This window comes from Haliotis asinina, chromosome 16 (assembly GCF_037392515.1).
Source record: "Haliotis asinina isolate JCU_RB_2024 chromosome 16, JCU_Hal_asi_v2, whole genome shotgun sequence".
Lineage (NCBI taxonomy): Eukaryota > Metazoa > Mollusca > Gastropoda > Lepetellida > Haliotidae > Haliotis > Haliotis asinina.
The window spans coordinates 9,797,051-9,814,463 of record NC_090295.1 but is presented as its reverse complement, the minus strand read 5'-3'; the positions used below and the strand labels follow the sequence as shown (position 1 = coordinate 9,814,463).

Here is a 17,413-nt window from a genome sequence, read left to right as displayed (position 1 = left end):
CAAAACGTTCGAACCTTCAATATTTCCAAATACTCAAACCACGTTATCTTTCCATGAAAAAATGTCGCGAGAGAGATAACATCGACATTGCACAATCGCAACTGAACATATTCATCCATAGCAACAGACAACATTCTCGGTGAGATTGAAACCACGTGACCAGAATGGGCGTGGCACTGTCGGTATAAATTCGTGCCCGCATGGACCGCGTGGAAATTTTAAGTTTGCTACAAAAGTGTTCCGCTCAACCGTCAGGTAAGACTTCAATAGTGCATTGTTTGTATTTTCGGATTAATTTGTGTTAATATATTCATCTTGTTGCCCGTATAACAAGCAGTCACTAAATGAGTGAGTGAGTGAGTATGGTTTTACGCCGCTTTGAGCAATAGTCCAGCAGTATCACTGCGAGTGAGTGAGTTTAGTTTTGCCCCATAGTCGCCTTTTATGGCAAACATGGGTTGCTGAAGGCCTATTCTTCCCCGAACCTTCACGTAAGTATCACTGCGAGGGACACCAGAAACCCACAGTCACTGAGAGGATATGCTCGTAAAGAAGGAGGGGAATAATTTTGGGAACATATATCTTTCTTTTTAGCTACTTTTATAAAATGTTCTGCACCGATTTTAAAGACAGGAATTTATGTTTTATTCTAATTTAGTAAGAAAATATTGATTGCTGATCACTTATAAAAAAAATACTTTGCACGGGAGATGCTGGTGAAGCGTTTCCCAAATCGTTATCGGGTTTGGATTTTGACTTCCTCATAATCCCGTGATAGGAGAATGTGACAGTTGACTAGAACGATCTAATTGCTGGTATTGAGAATGTCGGAAGGGACGGTGGGGTAGCCTAGAGGTTAAAGCGTCCGCTCGTCACGGTGACGACCCGAGTTCGATTCTCCACATGGGTACCAAGTGTGAAGCTCATTTCTTGTGTCCCTCACCATGATATCGCTTGAATATTTCTCAAGCCCACTGCAATCACTCACTAACTAAATTTCTGAGCTTTTGAGATACGTATGTTATTAAAGCTGGTGCTTTATTCTTCAGACCATAGTAGGGCTCCAAGATGCCAGCGGTATTTGTTCTTCTGCTGATTTTATGCACAGTGCAGACGGTTTCATCAGGTAAATGGACGTGGGACTGGTAGCTCCTGCAGTAGCAGTAGCAGTAGCAGTAGCAGTAGCAGTAGCAGTAGCAGTAGCAGTAGCAGCAGCTTCTATTATAGAAGAAATAGTTTGAAAGTAACCAACGAGTTATTCATAGATTGCGGACATTCTCTATTCTGTGCTCGTTTTGTTCTCAGCGAGTACACTACACATGCGGTACCAGTGTGTTACCTGTAGATTAGGGGGAGGTGGGGTGAGCTTGTGTTAAAGAGGTCGCCCGTCACGCCGAAGACCGAAGTTCGATTCCCCGCTTGGGTACATTGTGTGAAGCCCATTCCTGGTGTCTTTCGCCGTGACGTTCCTGGACTATTTCAAAAGCGGCGTAAAACCAAAACCCACTCACCTGTAGATTGTACCTGCAGAACGCTCATTATTCAAACATTTAACTCAGTTATAACTTGCCACGTGGCTCATTTTGTGCTCTTATTCCTGACCTGCGTATGTCGTGGATCGTGGTATACACAATCAACTACTAGTTTGCCCTGCTTGAACTGCAGAACACGCAATCAGGCAAAGATAGGAATCCATGTCGAGGTAAACAGCATTGCTTTTGTCGATATCTAATGATGGTGAGGTGCATGGTGAAACTGAGGGAAGATATGTTTATTATATTTATCCGAACCTTTCATAGCAATGCTTTTGAATTCGCCTGCTTCTGAAATGTGAATACAAATAAAAGTCAGAGATAAAACTAAACAGAATTATTGTAGTTGTTGATATTAATTAATGATTAAATCGGTGAGTGAAATTAAGAAAGTAGATCTTACAAACTTTAAAGCAAAGCTAATTATCATAACAGTACACCGAACAGCAGAAGAACCGCAAGTTTCGAAAAAATGATATTTCATAAAAGTAAGCGTTCATGTTTATGTCTTCTGCTTAAAACTTGCGTTTCTGTTGCTGTTCAGTATATTATTATTTGAAATTGGGTGTTTTACATTTTAGTTAATTTTTAACCCACCTGCCTGAATTCTTTATTTTTTTCAACAAGATATGATCGTGATTCTCTTTTCTTTTCAGAGACAAACGGCACTAGTATTAACGTAAGTATCACCAAAGGTTTTAGAATATTGATAAAAATACCCTCAACCGATCATGAGACGGATACAGATGGACTAGCGTAATTTCAAACTTATAAATCATAATTTCAAATATGTGTATAGTGAAAGTCAAATGAAACATCGCGTGTGATTGTGTAGACGTCAAATTGTTCGTTGTCGTTTATCGATCGTTACTTCGCCATGACTGGTGTGTTCAGAAACAAGTGAACAAGCTGGCAATTTATGCGTGAATGCATGCACTCTTCCCTATCTGCAAACAAAAAACATTTCTACCTCAACCTCAAACAAAACTTTCTTGGGCAAAACAGGCTATAGTTTTCCTCAAACTTGACTTCCGGTGTATTCATAAACAGATTAAAATACATTGATTTTTAAATGTCACATTTAATATTACGAAGTCGACGTTTCTTTTTCCACATACGTTTCTGTTTCCAGTATACAATTAGATATATTTATATAGTATACAATTATATATATTTATATAGTATACAATTATATATATTTATATAGTATACAATTATATATATTTATATAGTATACAATTATACATATTTATATAGCATACAATTATATATATTTATATAGTATACAATTATATATATTTATATAGTATACAATTATATATATGGAAGTCCATCCAGTTGACAACCCACACATTGCCGACAATGCACGTAGCAAAATTTATGTGCTTCGTTCGAGTTTGTATACCGCCAACAACATTCTAAACCATTCACTTGAACTTGAAAATTGAAAAGCTTGCTGAAGATGCTTTGGGCGTGGAATTGGCATAAACATGTCTCCTCTAATTAAAGAGTAACGTCACAGGTATATTTTAAACTGACGTTTTTTTCTGTCAAGCCAACAACGAAGTCTGCTACAGCTGGAACCACCTCAGTAACAGTACCATCAACATCAACGAGTCCAAAAAACCCCATTAAACCAAACAGCAGTACTGCGCCAACTGCCCAATCACATGGAAACACATCTCCAACGAGCTCAGCATCTAGCAATACAAGCTCAGTTCAACGAGTTCGGTGAAGACTAGTTTCTTTCAAGATACTTCCCATCAAAAGTTTAGACTCACTTAAAACACTCACTATATATTCAATATCTAGCTACGCCGAAGACTGATTTCTCCACTAACATGGGGGAAACAGCTGCATATTTCAGATGAAATGCACAGGGATCATGCATCAAGCTGCTGCAAGGCATGTGCAAATACGTTTTGTTAAGAATTCGCCAATTATCACTTATTTCAATCATTTATTTAATTCATGACATTAACCTTTTGAAAGTTGGGAATTTGTTTTAGACTGCACCAGTTCATGTGTAAACAGTACCTTTAAACAGTAAAGGATATTCGCAAAATATAGTTTGGAACTGTTGCCTGAAGTAAGTGGCCATATTTACTCTAGTAAGTCTAGACTTCTGATGGGTATAGAACAAATCTTTGTATAACACACAATGATTATTTCACTGAACAAAATGTATTTTAAAGATTCAAACTGTTCAGGTCATTCGTGAACCAAAGTACTGCGCGCATTCTGAAATGGTTTGACTTGCTATGACTTGACAGATCCTCGTTATAAAACATTGTATTACAAAGTGGAACCTCATAAATACGGACAGTCTAAAGCAGAAATGTACAATACAGATTTTGTGAAAATGATCAACAGCGCGAAGTCATAAATATTTACAAGTTCATGGCCCCGTGTACAGATGTTTCCTCCCTTTCTTGACCAGCTTGTATCATTCACTTATAGACAGTGTTGTCTCACGTCCCATTTACACCTATATTCCAGCTACATAAGTCGTGATTGTCAGAATGCCTCGTCATCGGCTTCTGAGAAACATTGGCTCGCATTAAATGAACAGAAACGTATGGAGTAAGTGATTAAAGGTCAAATGTCAGTTTGATCCACATAAATACATCTCAAGATTCCTCGTGAAGGAAATTACAAGGTTCTAATGTATAGTTGCCAGAGTGATGTTCTGAAAGGAACGTGGCTTTGTGATCCAATGCATAATCTCCAAGATGTAAAATGAAAGAAAGAAAAGCTGTAAGTTATATATATATATTATACACACATGGAAGGAAATCAAAGAACTGATTGAGATGACCTCGTACAACAATGTCTGGAAGTGATCTGACTGATCTGAAAAATAGATTATCGGATATAACTTCATGAGGTTACCACCTAAAGATAATCCTTTTCCACCTGTCCACGTGACGTCATTGTCCGCTGATATTCTCCACTTGTCTCTATGAGATCATTGATAGATATATCCATTTCCACTCTTGTTTCTTTCTGTTATTGTTTTCTTTCTGTTACTGTTTTCTTTCTGTTACTGTTTTCTTTCAGAGTTCTGTTAAATTATCTCAATTTTCATCTTTTCCGTCCAGAATATTAGAGATTTTACGCGTAGCGTGTCATTTTTACAGCTCCATTACTCAGTAATTTTGTGGTTTTTTGTGTAATTGATATTTTGAAATAAAATATATTTTTACACTTCTTCTGTCCCTGTCACTGTTCCCTGACTGCCAGCATGATATGCTGTCAAAAAGAAAAAGAAATGCATAGACGAGAAATCTGTTGCGAAAATGTTGTATTTTCAAACATGTGTGTCTCGTCCACAAATAGACTTTAGTGCAAGACATTAATGTCTACACAACCAAGTGGATATTTTAAGATAACGGAGACTTGGAACGGACTTTCAACCTGTTCCGTACAGTTTGATCGGATATCCTATGAAGTCCAGGCATCCTGGCTGCTGTGCTCTCACTTGTTGCAGTACGATCACGCAACTCTAGTACCCGGATGTACCGATCTTGGCCTGCAGTGGTAACTCGAGTTCTGCCTGTACGGGGACGGTCATTTGTCATACCTTGCTGAAAGTCATGATATCTTGCTCAGACTAACATTCAGACGCTTGGCAACAGGAAATTGATATCTCAAGCATGCATTCTTGCTATGACGGTGTTCCATGTCGCAGAGTCAAGACGTAGTGATTTGATGTTGAAACCCCTTCAAAACGTATGCCAAATTCTGAAAGTAATCTGGGTATTTATTGCCAGACAGTAAATGGTCTTTGCTGCATAATTTCAAATGAAAGATGATTTCTGTTGCGTTTTGGCGATGCCTTTCTCATCCTTGCAAGAAATTTCATCAAAATCAGCATTTTCAGGTAAAATCTATTTTTTACTTGTGCAGTTGTGTAAATTCATTTTATCAACACTTTTGTTACATATTTTGACGACTGTTTGAACACAATAGGTAATTAATAGATTTTTAAAAATACAAATCGCCAATGCGTTTGAATGCATCACGATCCCAGCCATGCAGACCGAGTCAGTTCCGTGAGTCCATATCTGACATTCCTTCTTGAACCATGCAGTGTGTGTGCTGCGTGCTTGTTTCAACACGACATCACAGCCTCAACATACGTGGGATAGCCTGAAAATACAGCGAATGATATATAGTGAGATACGATGATATGTGTGGCCGTCCTATCTACGACCTCTTTAGACAAACACCTCTCGCCGAGGACCAAAGAAATGGCTTTGACTCAAAATTCACACCTTTGGAACTACAAAGTTCATGAAATTAAACACGTAAGCATGTACATAGGATATGCTAACGTCACCTGGTATTCATTTCATACTATTTCATTTTATGCACTATCAATGTCAGGCATAAAGGGTTTTATCTTACTTCACACATAAATGTCGTTTTTTGATTGGCTGATAGCGCTTGCATCAGAGTCAATGTACCCCGCTTACATGCGAGGTACATCCCATTAGGCGCCTCGTACGACAAGAAGGTGTTACTGAGATCAGTCGAAGCCGGGATCTTCACGGGCGGTTAAAAAATAATAACATCACTGGGTGTAATGTTTAACGCGTAAGAATATTTGTTAGTGAGCATTACGTCAAATCACAGGGTCCCAGAGCTGTTGGATGTCAATTCGAGAGCAACAACTGGGAATATGACCACAAATTTCAGATTTGATGGATGACTTAACATGTATGAAAACGCCTTGTTGGTTGAAGTTTTTACTGTTAAAAAACTGTTATTATGTGTACAGTAGTTATCTTCGACTCGTGAGTGACCTTAAAAATCAGGGACAACTAATTTCAAGTACAGCCGAAAGAGGTTTCCATTCCCCAGAATAACATTTGTGTGAATTTCGCAAAACCTGCAAGGAGAGTCCTTGAAGTAAATGAATGTGCAGGTGTCAAACGCTGTGTACTAGATTCCACAGCAAGTGCACACACAAATGACCCCAAAACATATTTGTGATATCTATCTGGTTTATGCGTGAGGCCATGGTGTAAAAAGTATTTTTTGGCTTTAACTGCTTACCACAGGTTTCACACATAAACGACTGTCCTGCATGTACTGCCATGATATGGGGCTGCCTATTACTCTCGTCAGAGAACGTTAAACGTCACATGCAACGTAAAACACAACTTTGTAGATTCTGATACCTTTCGGTATGCACTTACCGAAACAAATCTTAAAAATGCCAATTCAACCTGTTAAGTTTGAAAAAACCGCGATGAAAAAAAGCCCGCGAAATCGGAGTTCAAATGATTCACTAATTTTCCCCCAGGAAAAAGTGGTTTCAGCAGCAGCTATTCTGCGCCGCGATCATAATCATTATGGAGCATGCCCGGAGTATAAGGTCGTGACCAGCAGTCTAATCTTGGTTGTGTACACAAACAAGTAAATAATCTACTCGTTATATAAAAACATTTTGATTGTGATAAGCAGATTCTGTCACAGACAAAACTCAATGTCTGGTTTATTGACAATTATATCTCTTACAGTCTGTCTGCTAATGACAATATTAATACTTCGATCACTGAACACATGCAATTTGAAATAGCACCTATCGGGCTTATATGCCACAAACAAAGAGCCGACTAAGCGTATCGGCAAATGAACTACTGGCCAATGACAAGGCATCGTTACACATGAGTGCCCATCTACCGGCTCTGACTAGGTTCGGTATCGCGGCTGCTTCGTTTCGAGGGAGATAGCCCCAAATACAAAATATTGCACTTTTGATTTGCGATTATACGCTTATAACATGTTTATATTTTTTCTTTATCAACAATGCATTTTACATATCATGAACAAATGATTTTGATTTTTTGGGTTGCATGTGACCTTTAACTGACAAGTTGAACACTTGAAACGTCCCAGTGATTTACTATGGTATACACGTCTTTTGTTTTTCTTCTTATTGGAGGGTGTGTGGCACTCATAACGGCAGCTGGTACATTTTAGTATAAAATCAGAATTTCTCTTTCCTCTTGAGACCTGTATGTTAATTTTATCATGCACCCACAGATTTCTTACAAGGGGTGGATGCATGAAGAGGTTGGATGTATTCTTTAAAAAAACTTCCCTCTGTGCCCCAAATCTCCACCTGTGCCATAAAATTTAAATATGGTAAAATTAATGTATGTTCTAGCATACAAAGCATGTCGTCTGAAAATATTCAGTTGTTTAATCGTTTAAGCAGTGATAATCATAACGCCCGCTCACTATCAGTCCGTACACCGCTCACTAACAGTCCGTGCACCGCTCACTATCAGCCCGTACACCGCTCATTACCAGTCCGTACACTTAAAAACGTCGAACACTAACAGCCCGTACACCATATTTTACCGTGGTGTTGTGTCATGGTTATACGATCTGAAATAATTATTTCTATCATTATCGTATATAATGGAAACTTCTACATAATCCGCCCGATGGTATTACACAAAATTAATGGTGTTTTTTCATTGATAAAATTATTTAGAAAATAAGTTATGCGTACATATTTACGCCAAATATTTGCCATGACTTACTTAGGGTCGACACGTAAGCGATGGTCCGACATGCTTAGTTCTCGTGTAAATGTTGAAATATTCACACCAAAATGTTGCTGAAATAACACTCCTGAAGTAGTTATGAATTATATTTTAATTAGGTCTGTTATTTCTTTGAGAGGCAGTAAAACAGTGCACTTACCGGAATGTCTGAAGCTCTGGGCCCTGTGATTTGACGTAACGCTCACAAACAATTTTTCTTACGCGTTAAACATTACACTCAGTGAACTGTAGTTGCCTCTTTCAAGCGTGGGTTGCTGAAGACCATTTGTAACACGGGTGTAACACGCATGTAACCCGGGTGTATGCGGATGGAATGCCACCCAAAAGATTATTTGAACCTGTACTTTTCTGTACAGTGTCGTTCCAAATATAATTTATATATGAACAAATAATCCCTTTCATTATCGCCAGGGATGTCATGTTGTCATCTGCGAACTCGGAGTAAAGAAGATTTTCCCAAGTTATTACCTCAATCCGTGATGTCCCGGGTTACAACTGGGTCTCCGCAACCTATGCACATCGTACCCAAGGCGACGAGCGGGTCAGCTGGCTTGGTTGACACGTCATCGTATCCCAGCTGAGCAGCATGTTGTTGATCACTTGATTGTCTGGTCCAAACTCGATCACTTACAGCCGCAGCCATGTAGCTTGTATACTGGGTGTGGCGTTAAACAACAACCAAACCAAGCGCATGTTAAATACCTACACAACGACCCCAAAACCCATTTGAACAAGACCCGTGAAGATCCCGGGGTAGAATAGGCCTTCAGCAGCCCATGCTTGCCATAAGAGGCGGCTATGCTTGTCGTAAGAGACGACTAACGGGATCGGGTGGTCAGGCTCGCTGACTTGGTTGACACATGTCATCGGTTCCCAGTTGCGCAGATCGATGCTCATGTTGTTGATCACTGGATTGTCTGGTCCAGACTCGATTATTTACAGACCGCCGCCATATAGCTAGAATATTGCTGAGTGCGGCGTAAACCTAACCTCACTCACTCACCATTTGAACAATGATGTCATTACGGTGCTTCACCGACGTTATTTGAACCGTCAAGAAAATGATGGGGTAACGCTGGGTTAACGGCCTTTTCTGCGGAAAGTACATTCTGATAGTAGGGAGTGGGAGAGAAGGTGGGTTGCTGACTGTGAAACAGAATAAGCAGTGATATGAGGCCTAAATATCTCGTTACATCACGATGGTAAACTGTCACACTTCAGGTCTACAGTGAAACGTCAGTTAAAACGAACTCGAAGTACTTAGTGAAATACATGCGTTCTGCCTGTGATTCATTTCTCGCAAAATCCTGTGCGCCATTTTGGATTTCCAGAGTTTCTAGTCACTTAGAGCATGAGAACGTATTTAAGCACACCTGTATTTTTGCAGTTATACGATTTCAGCACGTACATAAACTTCTCGTGGCGACCACGGTGGAACCACACTAGTATTTCTGACCCGTACGATCCTTTGACTCATAAAAAACCCCGACAAAGTGATAGCAATCCATGTTGATTTTATGTTGATAATAATAATAATAATAATTTGTTGTTAATAAAAGCCACTGATTTTCATACAAAACCATGTCTATACAAATAGGGCCCTGGAATGTTTAATGTTGAATTCATTGGTGAATGTGAACATTCAAAACGTCAGTACCGAATGTAACCTCCATGACAACCCGGCACTCATAAAGTGTGCGATGGAAGCTTGACGTGACTCAACCAAACTTGTTGTGGCTCGATTCCCCACATGGGCACGATGTGTTAAGTCCATTTCTGGTGTCCCTCGCCGTCATGTGGCTGGAATACTGCTAAAAGCGGCGTAAAACAGAACTCACTCACTCACTCATTCCAAAACGATTCATAACTGGCAGTTGGAACACGTCCCTTCAAGTCTCGTTCGGTTGCGAGTCCATCGCCAGCACATAAGTTTCGTGCAGGTTTATCTCCCTTGTACCATCAATCACCTGAATCGTTCCCACGTAACATCCGAGATGATGCTAAGTAGATCACAAGGAAAGGGAGATTACATCGTGAAAAAATATAATTAAAAAATAAGAAAAACACCCCCAACCTTTTCAATATAGTTATTTCAACCGTTTGACAAGTACGCGTAATGCGTCATAAATAGGCTTCCTTGTAAGACTTGTTACATATTCCATACACCTGTGAAAACGAAGTCTCTGTTTTCATTACGTCATTTCCTGACAACGCGCAACAAGAAATGTCACCTTGTGTAATACTACTGTGGACAAGATTTTAAAAGCGGTAAGTCTTCTTTCACATCCAAAACGGAACCTTTAAGATACCAAGTGACAATGTCGCATATTGAGTTGGCAATAATCGTGGTTGCAGTCCTGTCCAGTTACAATTAACGTTCTGGGTTGCGCAAATGTAGCCGACGGGCTAGCATACTGGGACCTGTGATATATTGCAGTAAGTTGCATGGAGCGAATAAGGCGACCTATAAAGAAAGAAACGGGGTTTAAGGCGGGCTGGGAGAGAGGAAGGCAGTGGGCAAAGACAGAAGTTGATGGTGACAAGCTAGTGGAGAGACCCAATTGATTGGCCTTAACCTTGGCTGTGAGTGATTGACGACAGCTGTGTTCACATTAATGAGAGAGGTTGTCGAGCGTGCCGAGTGCAAAGAATGGATAAGTGAAGTTGAATACCGGGTCTAAATGTATAGGCTATTGTTGACGCTTAACAGGGGAATGGATAAATGAATGTAGAGGATATGTGGTAGGGGTATCAGAAATGTGTTTGGGAAGTTCTAAATTCTTTGTAGTAGGTTGGAGTTTTGTGGGAAGACTCAGCTAGGGCTTTGAAGATATTGGGAGGGTTGTGTTGGTTTAGAAGTATTGTTATGTTGTTGTAGAATTTAGGGAGAATACTGTTATGGAGTCGGTTAATGTTTGCTTGTTGTTGTTGGTAGTGTGTGAATATGTGGTTTATGTCTTCTTGAGATTTTGCAATGTGTGCAAGTCTGTTTATGGCCGTATCAATATGTTTAGCATTTGGGTATGTAGGGATTTTTCTTACTAGTGATTTTGTGATAGAAGTGACCCATGTTGATATGTTAGTGCTTATGTTGTGTTGAAAGTTTGTTTGTGTTTGTGTTTGATTTAATGAGCTGTCCGATTTCTGTCTTGGAGGTGTGGAAGTTTATGTTGGGTGATATGTGGGTTGTGGCTAACTTGGTCACTGTATCTGCAATGTCATTACTTGGGTGTTGAGTGGCTGGGGATCGATATGAATGTTATGTCCTTGTTTAAGCATTTGAGTGAGTCGGCTTGAATTACTATGTTGTGGATGAGGTCTGGACGTGATTTGGAATGCTTGTTGTGTATTTGATGGAACTGAGGTAGTCGGAGAGGATGAGGAAGTTTAGGGGAGTGTGGGGATTAAGTGCAGTCTAGTGAAGATGGCTGCTTTAGTTCTGCAGTGTTTATAGTGGTTTGGTTTGAATAGTGAAGGTCGCATGGTTGTAATTTAGGGGGTTTGGATTGAAGTGTCTGTGTATATATACTCTTAAAAAAGTAGGGGAACCTGAACTTTCAATGTGGATAGGAAGTGTAAACGTTCACAAACGTTTCGAGGACAGACATCTTATGAATGCACCACCAGTTCCCTATTTTACCACCCCTATACACAACACATGATATGCATGTGCACAACGCAGTATCCCCATATACGTGCATGGGGGCCCATTCTTGATTTTTACGGTTTTCAAGAAGGTCGAGAAATTCCTTAGAACATTAATTTTGACACTCATCTTGCATCACACATTTGTTAGTGTTTGTTTCTAGTCGTTTGTTTTACAATGAAAATCGTACATATGCAAATTACATGTCATACACCAATCATCTTTCAAAAGTGACTATATTCCAAATAACTATGGTTGTAAGGAAGTGCAAATGGTGATGCACTCTCAAAATACTTAATAATATCATATCAACATTGAATGACTCCGATAAATCTCCCAAATATTTTTAATCGTAAATATAAAAAATGAAGACCCCCTACTCTTTTTTGAAGATTATATCTGTGTGGGTGGGGCAGTTGGTGATGATGTAGTTGTTGGTAATATTTGATGTAGTAGATTTGTGGGTGTCTTTGGGTAGCTGTTGTAGGGTGGTGTCAAGGGTGGTGTCTGTGAGGGGTAGGGGTTTGTCGTGAATGTAGCTTGTAATGGAAGGTGTGTATTGTACATTGTTTCGCTGTTGTGCATGTAGAAGACTATGGAGGTGAGTGAGGCATGCAGCTTTTAATGAATTGAGTTTAAACGTCTTGAGTGTGGATTTCTTTATGTTGTTGTATTTATGTGTGATGGGTTTGAAAAGAGTGTTGTGTTGGTCCCAGCCCATTAAGTGAGTGATGTCTGGTTGATTCGTTGTGTGGTTGATGTGGTGCCTGAGAGTAGAAGAAGTGTATTATGGGAGGTACTGTTTCTCATGCTGTGGACTAGTTTTAGGGCTTTAGATTTTGAAGGTTGCAGGGGGAGAGGGAGTGGAGGACCTGGGCAGTGTAGTCCAGCCTCGGCAGTATTAGAGTTTTATAAATGTTGATTAGTGTGTGTTTGTTGGCACCCCAGTTTGTGCCGCTGATGGTTGAGGTCTTTTTGACGCTAGTTGACCAAGTTGTGAATGTGGGGTATCCATGTCATGTGTTGGTCGAAAGTTACTCCTAGAAACTTTGTTTCCTTTTGGAATTCAATTTTTTTATTGTTAGTTTGTTAGGTGTAGTTTGGGTGTAATATAATTTTGCATTCGTGTAGTTTTGAATAGCATGCCCATGTTTCTTTTTACATTAATGAGGAACCTCCACTGTTGGGCCCATTTTAAAATGTGGTTAACTATTTTTTGATATTTAGTGGTAACTTGATTGATTGAGATGGAAGAGATCCAAAAAGTGATGTCATTTGCAAATTTAGCTTTGGAAATTCGGGTTATTTATCAGGAAATATGTCACTGATCATGAATTTGAAAGTGTTGGAGATAGTATGCTGTCCTGGGGGTGCCATTTTTGAGAGGATAGGGGTCAGAATATGTGTTCTGTGATTTGAGAGTTATATGTCTATTAAGGAAGGAGTGAAATTTAGAATTCTGTTGCCGATCTCTGTTTTTGAGGTTTTTGGAGAAGGCAGTTGTGTCAAACCATGCCAAATACTTTACTAAAGTCGATGAAAATGGCCATAGTGTATTGTTTTTGTGCATGGGCTACCTTGATATCTTGTTCCAAATGTAAAATGTGGTCCAAAGTTTGTCGGTTTGGAGCGAAGCCGCTCTGGTCCTCTGTAATTAGGTTTTTGGAGAGATTAAGGTGTTTGAGCCTGTAGTTGATGATGGTTTCTAAAGGTTTACATAGGTGGGGGTAAGCGAGTTGAGGTGGTTGGAATCAGGCTCACTCTTAGGTTTTCCTGACTTGAGGATTGGTACCACCCTGGCAGTTTTCCAAGTGTCTGGGATAGTACCTGTGGTCCAGATATGGTTGAAGAGAGTGAGTGTTGTGTTTTGCATCTTGAGTGTAAGTTTGGTAGGTATGGTGTGTGTAATGATATCTGGACCAGGAGCTGAGGCGGGTTGTTTGTTTTTAAGTGCTGATTTGAGTTCATGGACGTTTATGATTTTGTGTATGGGTAGCTCTGTGTGGGGTGGTTTGTGGGTGTAGAGGGGCTGGGATTGAATGGTGTTTTGGAAGGAGGGTGGGTAGTTGGTGGAGCTACATGTGGTCGAGAAGTGGGCAGCAAATGCATTTGTGTTGTCTTTCTTAGTGGCAAGGTCCGGAAAGTTTTTAGAAATGTTTTTCTATTAAATGCCCTTTATGGCTTTAAATTTACGGTATTCCACATGGTCCTTTAGTTTTGATTTGGTAGCCTGAGGGTAGAACACAATCTTTTCCAATGTACCAGTTTTGGCTGTCTTGATAATTTTGGGACGTATGCACATGAACTATATGAAACGATAAATCGATCCACTACAGACAAATGTTGGTGGAAGTTAGTCAATAATTACGTGAAGAGAAATAATAGTAAAAAGGTAAATATTTTATCATTGGTAGTTTAGATGAATACCTGAAATGGTTAGTGGATGTACATCAAAAGGTGTAGAAGTATGGTAAAATTATTGTCCTCCTGAAAGGGTATGTAAGTCCCAGAGCAATAAATTCTCTTGCTTTCTTGTCATTTACATATGTCTGGTCTGATTTAATTCCAAGTATTTCTAAAGGTTCAAGTATTTTGGAGAATTCTGTAAATGTTTTTTTTCATTTTGGCTATCCAGTATGCTACCATAAATAAAATCTTCATGGTGTCAGCATGATTTTCCTGAATTTTAAGAACTGTCTTTTCCATTGGCAAAACAGCAACATGCAGTTAGAAATGAATTTGGATTTGGGACTGGGGATTTGAATCCCGAATCTGAATATTTAGTTTTATTCATATGTGGGATTTGAATCCCGAATCTGAATTTATTGTCCATATTCGGGATTCAAATCTGTAATCTGAATTTTTGTTCACATTTGGAATTTTTCTTATGTAGATTCAACATTCGGTATGTATGTGTGTGTGGATGTGGGGTGTTGGTGGATGGTATGTGTGTGGTATGGGGGGTGGTATGTGTGTGCATGCAGGCTGGTAGGTAGGTACATAGGTACGTACGTACATACATACGTATGTGTGTGCGCATGCATGCATGCGTGCGTGCGTGCATGCGTATGTGTGTACGTAGGTATTTCTTTTACACATTTGGAATTTGGAACTTCAGTGCCCTTGTAACTATGCTCTTTGCACCATCACCTGTCAAACGATTCTATCCCCACGATGCCGTGACCCTTCCACGCTTGCAAGCGCCAACCCTCCATGACAATTGAAGAAAGACGAATAGTGTCAATATGCATTATTCCACCCCTTCTAATGTACTAGGTGCTCCTTGTGAGCCTGTGTATATTAAAAACATAAACAACCAATGTACAGTTTTTCATATTTGAACCTCATTCGAATCCTGAATCTGAATATTTTTTTTCCAGATTCGGGATTCATTTTTGTCACTGAAAAGTGCGTGTGTGCGTGTGCGTGTGAGTATGAGTGTGCATGTGTGCTTCCGTGCGTGCGTGTGAGTATGTGAGAGTTAAGAGTTTAAGTCAGTCCTTCAATATTTCAGCCCTACGGTGACTGATGACAGGTTATATGTTTATTATAGATTTAGGTAAATTATGAAACTCCCTGAACAAGGACGGTAAAATAACTAGTTTAGTTTAAAACCAGTAATGAACTTTAAAATATTTTAACTATGTATAACAATAGAATAGAAAGGCAGGCTATATGTTGCCAGTGGCTGAAAGTAGATCACCATATTTGGGATCATTGGGGCTTAGAGTACTTTTGCTTCCAGCATGGACCCAGGGTGGATTGAAACCATCCCTTTAGCTATTATCAATTTAAGTAATTTAGCCACAAATTTAAAGAACATATATACCACTATTAAAACTAGTAGTAGGTTCAAATTTACCTTGAATGGTTTAGGACTTACGTACCCTCTCAGGAGGACAATAATTTTACAATACTTCAACACCTTTTGATGCACAGCCACTAGCCATTTCAGTTATTCATCTAAACTACCAATGATAAAATATTTAACTTTCTACAATCCATTTATCAAAATTATCTAGTACTTCTATGTCTTTTAAAGGTCACATGCAACCAAAAGCTCAAATATAATTGAAACACAATTATCACTTGTTCATAGCATATAATATATATTGCTGATTGTGAACAAAAACAAATATAATTATAAGCGTACAGTCGAGAATCAAATGTGCAATATTTTGTAATTGTGTTTACTTGCCTCGAACCGAAACATCTGTGAGACCGAACCCAGTCAGAGCGGGTGGGTGTGTACTCTAGTGTATTGTGTGTATGGTGTATAGATTGTTAAGTGTTAAGTTCAAATTCCATGGAGTCACTGATTGAAGTTCTGCACTGCATATTGCAGTTAGCAGACAGGCAGGCAAACAAATAGGTGTCAATAAAACAGACATTGAGTTTTATCTGTGATAGAGACTTCCTATCACTATCAATATATTTTTCTATCTTATGCATTGAAACATTTTAGTTTTCACATGTCATTTGGGATTACACTTTCTTACTGAAGTACAAATTCTAGTGCTTTTTTGGTTGAGTCCCATCTAGGCTTTGAATCCTCACCCTCAGAGCCAGGCACCTAATCTCCAGCACACAAGGTCAGCCGCTTAACCTTAAATATGACATATGTTTCATATACATCTCTGAACCAGATTCTACAGCAATTCTATAGGTTCAAGGCCTGAACGTCGGTGCACCATTGAACTCAATGTCGACGATGTTATTTTCGAAGCACACGACCAAAATAAGGTCTTCTGGCATGTAAACCAGCCTCTCTCAACCTGTTTCTGACTGTCCGTGCAGAAAGCCTCCTCAATCTGGGTGTTGGATGAGCGGTACTGGTTGCTGCCGTGATGACGCAGGTGATGAACCCTGTGCCGCATTGGATGCTCGATACGAGCCCAATACGAGGGGCACCTGCTACCGAATTCTGCCGGCAATGTCCTGCCCAGAACTGTGAAACAATACTTTGGTGAATATGAATTTCATGCGTCGGGCAACTGCACATTGAGACTGGCCAGCTTCAAGTAGACCAATTGCAATATGACGGTTGGCTTTATTTAGACATGGCAAGTTGCGTTCGTCAACAATATTCCAAATACAGTGAATAATCGACAGACAGCGATCAACCATTTATACCCATCATTGAGACTATTTGATCCCTAATGTTCACGTGTATTGCATGTGAATTGTGAATGCTGTGACACTACACACCGGTATTGAAAATCATGCGGATGTTTACGGATGGTGCGTTTTGTTGTGACTCAAAAAGTGAACAAACCGTTTTGTAAAATGAAGCACGAGTAATTCATTGCTACATGATATTGCAATCATCATTATGCGTTTTTTTGGGGGGGAGAGTATATATGTATATATCCCATAACGTGCTGTAATGAACAGGATATTGCTCAATCAGAAAATCTGAGAGCCCGGGTACTTGTCCATAAACAACAAATAAAGTGACCTGAAACCGATGTATCCCACTGAGTGAGCATCTAGATGTCTGTGCCAAAGAAAATGATATTAACTTCATAACATTTCCTTTTTATGACCCCTGGCATGTAATGTTGGGGGGATATAGTTGACGCATCTTCTGTCTATCCATCCGTAATCATTTTGTTTCTAGGGCATAACTCAGAAACCGTTCAATAATTCTA

The 17,413-nt window shown here is 39.5% G+C and overlaps 1 protein-coding gene across 2 annotated transcripts in view; it reads left to right on the top strand.

Annotated features, from left to right (window-relative positions):
- The first annotated feature begins 213 nt into the window (after nucleotides 1-213).
- Nucleotides 214-17,413, top strand: part of LOC137268290 (uncharacterized) — a 29,612-nt gene continuing 12,412 nt past the window's right edge. Inside the window, exons 1-2 of one of the 2 annotated variants that reach the window (XM_067802836.1) lie at nucleotides 214-255; nucleotides 2,189-2,211. The gene's annotated coding sequence lies outside the window, so the exon portion shown is untranslated. Of the gene's footprint in view, nucleotides 256-2,188; nucleotides 2,212-10,301; nucleotides 10,385-17,413 lie in introns of those variants that run through there. The other variant, XM_067802835.1, reaches the window with a different exon arrangement.